The sequence below is a fragment of the Lolium perenne genome, chromosome 3, assembly GCF_019359855.2.
Source record: "Lolium perenne isolate Kyuss_39 chromosome 3, Kyuss_2.0, whole genome shotgun sequence".
In the NCBI taxonomy this organism is placed as follows: domain Eukaryota; kingdom Viridiplantae; phylum Streptophyta; class Magnoliopsida; order Poales; family Poaceae; genus Lolium; species Lolium perenne.
The window spans coordinates 96,306,410-96,316,867 of NC_067246.2; the positions used below are offsets into that span (position 1 = coordinate 96,306,410).

The window sequence follows — 10,458 nt, forward strand, 5'->3', positions numbered from 1 at the left end:
TGGTTTGAGTATGCATATTGTTAGAGAAGAACATTGGGCCGCTAACTAAAGCCATGATCCATGGTGGAAGTTTCAGTCTGGACAACAAACCTCAATCTCTTATGAGAATATTATCTGTTGTTGAATGCTTATGCATTAAAAGAGGAGTCCATTATCTGTTGTCTATGTTGTCCCGGTATGGATGTCTAAGTTGAGAATAATCAAAAGCGAGAAATACAATGTGAGCTTTCTCCTTAGACCTTTGTACAGGCGGCATAGAGGTACCCCATTGTGACACTTGGTTGAAACATGTGCTATGCTATGATAATCCATGTAAATCCAAGCTAATTAGGACAAGGTGCGGGCACTATTAGTATACTATGCATGAGACTTGCAACTTGTAGGATATAATTTACATAACTCATATGCTTTATTACTACCGTTGACAAAATTGTTTCTTGTTTTCAAAATAAAAGCTCTAGCACGAATATAGCAATCGATGCTTTCCTCTTTGAAGGACCATTCTTTTACTTTTATGTTGAGTCAGTTCACCTATTTCTCTCTACCTCAAGAAGCAAACACTCGTGTGAACTGTGCATTGATTCCTACATACTTGCATATTGCACTTGTTATATTATTCTATGTTGACAATATCCATGAGATATACATATTACAAGTTGAAAGCAACCGCTGAAACTTTATCTTCCTTTGTGTTGTTTCAATACCTTTACTTTGAATTATTGCTTTATGAGTTAACTCTTATGCAAGACTTATTGATGCTTGTCTTTAAGTACTATTCATGAAAAGTCTTTGCTTTATGATTCAGTTGTTTACTCATGTCATTTACCATTGTTTTGATCGCTGCATTCATTACATGTGCTTACAATAGTATGATCAAGATTATGTTGGTAGCATTGTCACTTAAGAAATTATCTTTGTTATCGTTTACCTACTCGGGACGAGGAGGAACTAAGCTTGGGGATGCTTGATACGTCTCAAACGTATCTATAATTTCTTATGTTCCATGCTACTTTTATGATGATACTCACATGTTTTATACACATTATATGTCATTATTATGCATTTTCCGGCACTAACCTATTAACGAGATGCCGAAGAGCCAGTTGCTGTTTTCTGCTGTTTTTGGTTTCAGAAATCCTAGTAAGGAAATATTCTCGGAATTGGACGAAATCAACGCCCAGGGTCCTATTTTTGGACGAAGCTTCCAGAAGACCGAAGAGTCAAGGAAGTGGGGCCACGAGGTGGCCACACCACCAGGCGGTGCGGCCCAGGCCCTGGCCGCGCCGGCCTGTGGTGTGGGCCCCTCGGGCGGCCCCCTGACCTACCCTTCCGCCTACAAATAGCCTTCGTCGCGAAACCCCCAGTACCGAGAGCCACGATACGAGAAAACATACTGAGACGCCGCCGCCGCCAATCCCATCTCGGGGGATTCTGGAGATCACCTCCGGCACCCTGCCGGAGAGGGGAATCATCTCCCGGAGGACTCTACACCGCCATGGTCGCCTCCGGATTGATGTGTGAGTAGTTCACCCCTGGACTATGGGTCCATAGTAGTAGCTAGATGGTCGTATTCTCCCCATTGTGCTATCATTGTCTGATCTTGTGAGCTGCCTATCATGATCAAGATCATCTATCTGTAATGCTACATGTGTGTTTGTTGGGATCCGATGAATAGAGAATACTATGTTATGTTGATTATCAATCTATGTGTTGTTTATGATCTTGCATGCTCTCCGTTGTTAGTAGAGGCTCTGGCCAAGTTTTTGCTAGTAACTCCAAGAGGGAGTATTTATGCTCGATAGTGGGTTCATGCCTCCATTAAATGCAGGACGATGATGAAAGTTCTAAGGTTGTGGATGTGCTGTTGCTACTAGGGATAAAACATTGATGCTATGTTCGAGGATATAGTTATTGATTACATTACGCGCCATACTTAATGCAATTGTCTGTTGCTTGCAACTTAATACCGGAAGGGGTTCGGATGATAACCTGAAAGTGGACTTTTTAGGCATAGATGCATGCTGGATAGCGGTCTATGTACTTTGTCGTAATGCCCAATTGAATCTCACAATACTCATCATGTCATGTATGTGCATTGTCATGCCCTCTCTATTTGTCAATTGCCCAACTGTAATTTGTTTACCCAATATGCTATTTCTTATGGGAGAGACACCTCTAGTGAACTGTGGACCCCGGTCCATTCTTTTACATCGAATACAATCTACTGCAATACTGTTTCTACTGTTCTCTGCAAACAATCACCATCCACACTATACATCTAATCCTTTGTTACAGCAAGCCGGTGAGATTGACAACCTCACTGTTTCGTTGGGGCAAAGTACTTTGGTTGTGTTGTGCAGGTTCCACGTTGGCGCCGGAATCCCTGGTGTTGCGCCGCACTACACTCCGTCACCATCAACCTTCAACGTGCTTCTTGGCTCCTACTGGTTCGATAAACCTTGGTTTCTTACTGAGGGAAAACCTGCTGCTATACGACATCATACCTTCCTCTTGGGGTTCCCAACGAACGTGTGAGTTACACGCCATCAATTCCCTTGAGGCCCGGCTGCCACCGGCTGGTAGGACAAAAGATGTTATGCAAGTTTCTCATTGCGAGCACGTATAACTATATATGGAAAACATGCCTACATAATTAATAATCTTGATGTTCTGTCTTAATGCTATTTCAATCCTATCAATTGCCCAACTGTAATTTGTTCACTTAACACTTAGCACTTGTTATTGGAGAGTTACCACTAGTGAAGATAGCTGGGAACCCCGGTCCATCTCTCATCATCATATACTCGTTCTATATTTCATTGGAAGTAGTATCAACTATTTTCTGGTGCCATTGCCTTTGTGTTACTGCTACTGCTGTTGTGTTACTGTTACTATTGCTCTCATATTACTGTTGCTTTCACATCACCCCTGTCACTAGTGCTTTTCCAGGTGCAGCTGAATTGACAACTCAGTTGTTAAGGCTTATAAGTATTCTTTACCTCCCCTTGTGTCGAATCAATAAATTTGGGTTTTACTTCCCTCGAAGACTGTTGCGATCCCCTATACTTGTGGGTCATCAGCCTCATGCATAGAATACCAATAGTGCTTGCACCTTGTCCTAATTAGCTTGGATTTACATGGATTATCATTGCATAGCATATGTTTCAACCAAGTGTAACAAAGGGGTACCTCTATGCCGCCTGTACAAAGGTCTAAAGAGAAAGTTCGCATTGGATTTCTCGCTTTTGATTATTCTCAACTTAGACATCCATACCGAGACAACATAGAAAACAGATAATGGACTCCTCTTTAATGCATAAGCATTCAACAACAGATAATATTCTCATAAGAGATTGAGGATTGTTGTCCAAACTGAAACTTCCACCATGGATCATGGCTTTAGTTAGCGGCCCAATGTTCTTCTCTAACAATATGCATACTCAAACCATTTGATCATGATAAATCACCCTTACTTCAGACAAGACGAACATGCATAGCAACTCACACGATATTCAACAAAGGTGAAATAGTTGATGGCGTCCCCAGGAACATGGTTACCGCTCAACAAGCAACTTATAAGAAATAAGATACATAAGTACATATTCAATATCACAATAGTTTTTAAGCTATTTTTCCCATGAGCTATATATTGCAAAGACAAGAAATGAAATTTTAAAGGTAGCACTCAAGCAATTTACTTTGGAATGGCAGAGAAATACCATGTAGTAGGTAAGTATGGTGGACACAAATGACATAGTTTTTGGCTCAAGGATTTGGATGCACGAGAAGTAATCCCTCTCAATACAAGGCTTAGGCTAGCAAGGTTGTTTGAAGCAAACACAAGTATGAACCGGTACAACAAAACTTACATAAGAACATATTGCAAGCATTATAAGACTCTACACTGTCTTCCTTGTTGTTCAAACCCTCACAGGAAAATATCTAGACTTTAGAGAGACCAATCATGCAAACCAAATTTCAACAAGCTATATGGTGTTTCTTCACTAATAGGTGCAAAGTGCATGATGCAAGAGCTTAAACATGATCTATTTGAGCACAACAATTGCCAAGTATCAAATTATTCAAGACATTATACCAATTACCACATGAAGCATTTTCTGTTTCCAATCATATAACAATGAACGAAGCAGTTTCAACCTTCGCCATGAACATTAAGAGTAAAGCTAAGAACACATGTGTTCATATGCAACAGCGGAGTGTGTCTCTCTCCCACAAAAAGAATGCTAGGATCCGATTTTATTCAAACAAAAACGGAAATAAAAAGACGCTTCAAGTAAAGCACATAAGATGTGATGGAATAAAAATATAGTTTCACTAGAGGTGACCTGATAAGTTGTCGATGAAGAAGGGGATGCCTTGGGCATACCCAAGCTTAGATGCTTGAGTCTTCTTGAAATATGCAGGGATGAACCACGGGGGCATCCCCAAGCTTAGAGTTTTCACTCTCCTTGATCATATTGTATCATCCTCCTCTCTTGATCCTTGAAAACTTCCTCCACACCAGACTCAAAATAAACTCATTAGAGGGTTAGTGCGTAATCAAAAATTTGCATATTCAGAGGTGACATAATCATTCTTAACACTTCCGGACATTGCACAAAGCTACTGAAAGTTAATGGAACAAAGAAATCCATCAAACATAGCAAAACAGGTAATGCGAAATAAAAGGCAGAATCTGTCAAAACAGAACAGTACGTCAAGACGAATTTTTCTGGGGCACTTAACTTGCTCAGATGAAAATGCTCAAATTGAATGAAACTTGCGTACTGAGGATCACGCACGTAAATTGGCAGATTTTTCCGAGTTACCTACAGATGGGGCGGCTCAATTTCGTGACAGTAAGAATTCTGTTTCTGCGCAGTAATCCAAATCTAGTATCATCTTTACTATCAAAGACTTTACTTGGCACAACAATGCAATAAAATAAAGATAAGGAGAGGTTGCTACAGTAGTTACAACTTCCAAGACACAAAAAACAGTATCAAAATAAAAACATGGGTTATCTCCCAAGAAGTGCTTTCTTTATAGCCATTAAGATGGGCTCAGTAATTTTAATGATGCTCACATAAGGATGACAGTTGAAGCAAAAAGAGCATCAAAAAGCAAGTATGAAACAAATTTAAGCCTAACCCACTTTCTATGAAAAGGAATCTTGTACACAAATAAATTCATGAAGAGCAAAGTGACAAGCATAGGAAGATAAAACACGAGTAACTTCAAGATTCTCAACATAAAGAAGGGAAACTTAATATTATTAAGATGCATATAACCATGTTTCCCTCTCTCATAATAACTTTCAGTAGCATCATGAACAAACTCAACAATATAACTATCACATAAAGCATCTTTTTTCACATGCATAAAAGTATCATTACTCTCCACATAAGCATAATCAATTTTATTAGTAATAGTGGGAGTAAAACTATCACAACCATCATTGTAATCATCATAAATTGCAGGCATGGTATAATCATAATAAACTTTATCCTCCATAGTAGGTGGCACCAAAATACCACTACCATTATAATCATCATAAATGGGAGGCAAAGTATCATCAAAGAAAATTTTCTCCTCAAAACTTGGGGGACTAAAAATGTCACAACCAGCTTCCCCAAGCTTAAATTCTTCCATAGCATTAGAAATAATAGTGTTCAAAGAGTTCATGCTAATAACATTGCTACAACTATTTTGCAAACAAAGTTCCATGGGGTTTTTAATTCTCTCTTCAAACACATCATGTCCTAATTCAATATAAAGTTCATAAAGATCTCTAATTTTGTTGTTGTTTTCCATTAAGCATAACTAGTGAAAAATAAAAACAAGATACAAAAAGATATAATTGCAGAATCTAAAGAAAATAGCTTCGAGCACTCACACACCGGTAACAGTGCTAGGAAATAGTTTAGTAGTCGGAGGATGTGAATACCTTTTACCTTACCTCCCCGGCAACGACGCCAGAAAATAGCTTGATGTCTATGCACGCTTCTATTCCTGTAGACAGTGTTGGGCCTCCAAGAGCATAGGTTTGTAGAACAGCAGCAAGTTTCCCTTAAGTGAATAACCCAAGGTTTATCGAACTCAGGGAGGTAGAGGTCAAAGATATCCCTCTCAAGCAACCCTGCAATTACGATACAAGAAGTCTCTTGTGTCCCCAACACACCTAATACACTTGTCAGATGTATATGTGCACTAGTTCGGCGAAGAGATAGTAAAATGCAAGTGATATGGATGAGTATGAGTGGTAATAACAATCTGAAATAAATATGGCAGCAAGTAAACATGCAGTAGAACAGTAAATAAACGGTGATTCGATATTTGGAAACAAGGCCTAGGGATCATACTTTCACTAGTGGACACTCTCAACAATGATCACATAAATAAATAACTTCTCTTCACTTGTGCTACTTTCTCACACTCTCTTGTTGGATAACAAACACCATTCATTGTGTAGGGCTATAAAAGCACACCTCAAGCCGGAGTAAACAAGCTTCACAACATCCGGAGTTCATATTAAAGTAACCTCTAGAGTGCATAATAGACCGTTGCAATTTAGACCGAGTACTAACATAGCATACACACTGTCAACAATAGCTATGAAAGGGGGAATAGATCGCATCAATACTATCATAGTAATAGTTAACTTCATAATCTACAAGAGATTACAATCATAACCTACGCCAAGTACTACATAATGCACACACTGTCAACATTACATCATGGGGGAGGAATAGAATACTTTAATAACATCACTAGAGTAGCACATAGATTAATAGTGATACAAAGCTCATGATCACATAAAGATCACATGGGAGAGAGAGATGAACCACATAGCTACTGGTAAAGCCCTTAGCCTTGGGGGAGAACTACTCCCTCCTCATCATAGGAGACACCGATGGCGATAAAGATGGTGGTGGCGTCGATGGAGATGGCTTCCGGGGGCAATTCCCCGTCCCGGCGGCGTGCCGGAACAGAGATTCTATCCCCCGAACTTGGCTTCGCGATGGCGGCGGCTGCGTAACTTTTCTCGTATCGTGCCTTATCTTTTTAGGGTTTTCGCGACGGAGAGACTTTACAGGCGGAAGGGCAGCCTCGGAGGGGTCCTGAGGGACCCACACCATAGGGGGGCGCGGGCCCCATGCTGGCCGCGCCGCCCTATGGTTACGGCCCCTCGTGGACCCACTTCGTATGCTCTTCGGTCTTCTGGAAGTTCCGTAGAAAAATAAGACCCTGGCGTTGATTTCGTCCAATTTCGAGAATATTTCCTTTGTAGGATTTCTGAAACCAAAAACAGCAGAAAACAGGAACTGGTGCTTCAGCATCTTGTCAATAGGTTAGTGCCGGAAAATGCATAATAATGATGTAAAGTGTGTATAAAACATGTGAGTATTGTCATAAAAGTAGCATGGAACATAAGAAATTATGGATACGTTTGAGACGTATCATACACATCATACCACAATTAAGAATATCCATATGGTACACGTCATACTACAATGCGCAAAAGAAACAATGCGATTAGGTATGTCCAGCATGAAATTTCTCTTTGTCTTAGTGTAAGAATAAATAACAATCAAATTCCTTGGCGCACCCAGATACCTTCGGGTGTTGACATTTCGTTTACCTATAAAAAATGTGATTCCTCCCCAACTGCTATGCGGTCCTTAGCACGCCATCCATGTCGTACGCTAGGTTTATCATAAAGTACTTAGTATTTGTGCCAAAAACTCTTTAACCATCCACTAAATCAAAACACCTGCATAGAGCCTTGTCGCAACTAAAAAAGGTGACAAGTCACACAAAAATAAGTCTTATGAACTACGCTTTCACTCACTTTTTAACCTAGCTCGTACCGATATGGGGTTTTGAGACATCGATGGATTATGCTTGTATACATCTATTTCATGGTAGGCAAGTCCAGCATGAAAATTTCCTTTCTCGTACCGATATGGGTTATCATAAAGTTACCCATCCACCCTCCCAAGTTCAGACTCAGAGAGCGGACGCGCACAGCAGCCATGGGGCAGCGGGACGGCTGCGACTACGACGACGACTGCTGCAACTACAGCTGGACAGAAATCGCCATCTGGGACGCCGTCGACATCGTACTCACGGTCGTCCTCATCCTCGCCTTCGTTGTCATCAAGCCGCCCAAAGCAACCGCCGCCGACGACCTCCTCATGCGCTTCTCCCTCTACCCGTCCACCAATGCCTCCACGTCCCAGCTCCAGCTCCTCTCCTACAATGCCACCGTCACCATCTCCCTGCGCAACCCCAACATGTACTACGACATGAGCTAAAGCGACCTGGCCACCGTGTTCTCCTTCGACGGCACCAAGTTTGACGAGGGAGGCACCGTCCAAGCCTTCGACCATGGCGCGAAGAAGACCACCGCCGTGCGTGTAAAGGTGGGGGAGTCGCCAAGGCCCTGCCCAAGCTGTCGGTGGCCGGCCCAGCGGAGTTCACCAAAGAAAAGGAGTCAGGGCAGTTCCAAACCAAAGCAAGACTGGACGACGTCATGCAGTACAAGGGTCACAGCGAGAAGTGCCCCGTCTCCGTCATCTACCCGCTCAAATTGCAGCTCATCGACCAAGACGTCGCCGCCACCGCCTTCCAACAGACCAAGTGCACCATCAACCTATCCCAAGAAGGGAGAAGTCGGGAACTAAAAATGGTTATGCGGTCCTTATCATACCAGCCATACCGAACGCTGGGTCGATCATAAAGTACTTGAGATATCCCATATGGTTTTTGCAAATAGTCCTTAACCCTCTCATAAAGGAGACAAGTCATAACAAAAATTCCTTACGAATTACACAATAGCATCTATTTTATCCCTGCTAATACTCCGGGTGTGATATCATAGTATTATGGTGTGTCCTAGTATAGCCATGCAGTTCTTAACAAAAAAAAAATCGTACACTAGGTAAATATCATAATGTCCTTATGTATCCTCTATGCATCGGCCTGTCTCCGATAATCGAGAGGATCAATTATCCTGCGGCCCTCAAGAAAAGAGAAAAAGAATCACCCACATGGTACATTGTTGCATCACATAGAGGTGACAAGTAAAGACACAAAATTTTTAAGAATTGCACCGTTGAAACCCTTATAGCGCTACTCATACCTCTGTGATATTGCCGTCTTGTCGATTTGATATTGTATAGTCTATGCGGTTCTTATCAAAATCTTCATATCGTTCGTAGTGTAAATATCATAGAGTCCTTGAATTCTCGTCAAATAGAAGCAGCATTAATCAAGAAGATATTGGCATTGGCCCCTCAAATAAATAAAACAATCGCATAGTACATTGTTGCATATCATAGGAGACAAGTGAAAAAACAAAAAAAAAATCTTTAAAATTACATAGTTACATTAGTTATAGCCCTGCTTATACCTCCGGGTGTAATCCCGTCGTATTATTCGATGATCTAGTATAGCCATGCGGTCCTCAACAAAATAACGATATTGTACACCAGGTAATATCATATAGTACTTGTTAAAATCTCCATAGTGTACATAGCGTAATATCATAGAGTACTTATCAATTTGATTATGTATAGTCCAAGCGGTACTTCTCAAAAATCTCCATATCGTTAATATACCTCCTGGGTACGATATCGCCATCTTGTCAATTTGACTTTGTATAGTCCAAGCGGTACTTTTCAAATATCTCCATATCGTTCACAGTGTGATATAATAGAGTCCTTTATGTCAAATATAGGCGGCATTAATCAAAAATATATTGGCATGCGGCCCTCAAATAAATAAAACCCCTGCATTGTACATTGTTGTATCTTGTAGAGGAGACAAGTCAAAACAAAAATTTCTTAAGAATTACATGGTTGTATCTATTCTAGCCCTGCAGATACCTCCAGGTGAGATACATGTCAAAACAAAAATTTCTTAAGAATTTGATGCTTTGTTAATACACACATTTATTGCTCAAGTGTCTATATAGTACAAACACATACAATTTGTAATTCACGATTTTTAAAGAATACTAGTCAATGCACATACGTTAAGAAATACGGCAATCGAGAGGATCACGTATCGACCCTCAAAAAAAAAGGAAACACCCACATTGTTGCATCTCATAGAGGAGACAAGTCAAGATATTAACTTCCTAAGAATTACACACCTATAGCCTCTAGGTGTGATATCGTCGTTTGTTGATTTGACCTTCTATAGTCCATGCGGTTATTATCAAAATATCCATGGCGTACACATCCTAATATCACAGACTTCATGAAATCTCATACACATGTGGACATTAATCAAGAAGATATCAGCATTCAGCATGTGGGGGCATGAATTCACACTAATCGAATTTGTTGATAAAGAAATGCATTTGGGGGGAGTAATTCAGGTTGTATGGTGCTCGCATTTAGACTAATAGAATTTTTTGATAACAAAACATATCGCACATCCGCAAGGAAT

General features: G+C 40.6%; 1 pseudogene; it reads left to right on the forward strand.

The window, feature by feature from the left end:
* The first annotated feature begins 8,036 nt into the window (after positions 1-8,036).
* Positions 8,037-8,743, forward strand: LOC127339469 (uncharacterized; annotated as a pseudogene).
* Positions 8,744-10,458: the final 1,715 nt, after the last annotated feature.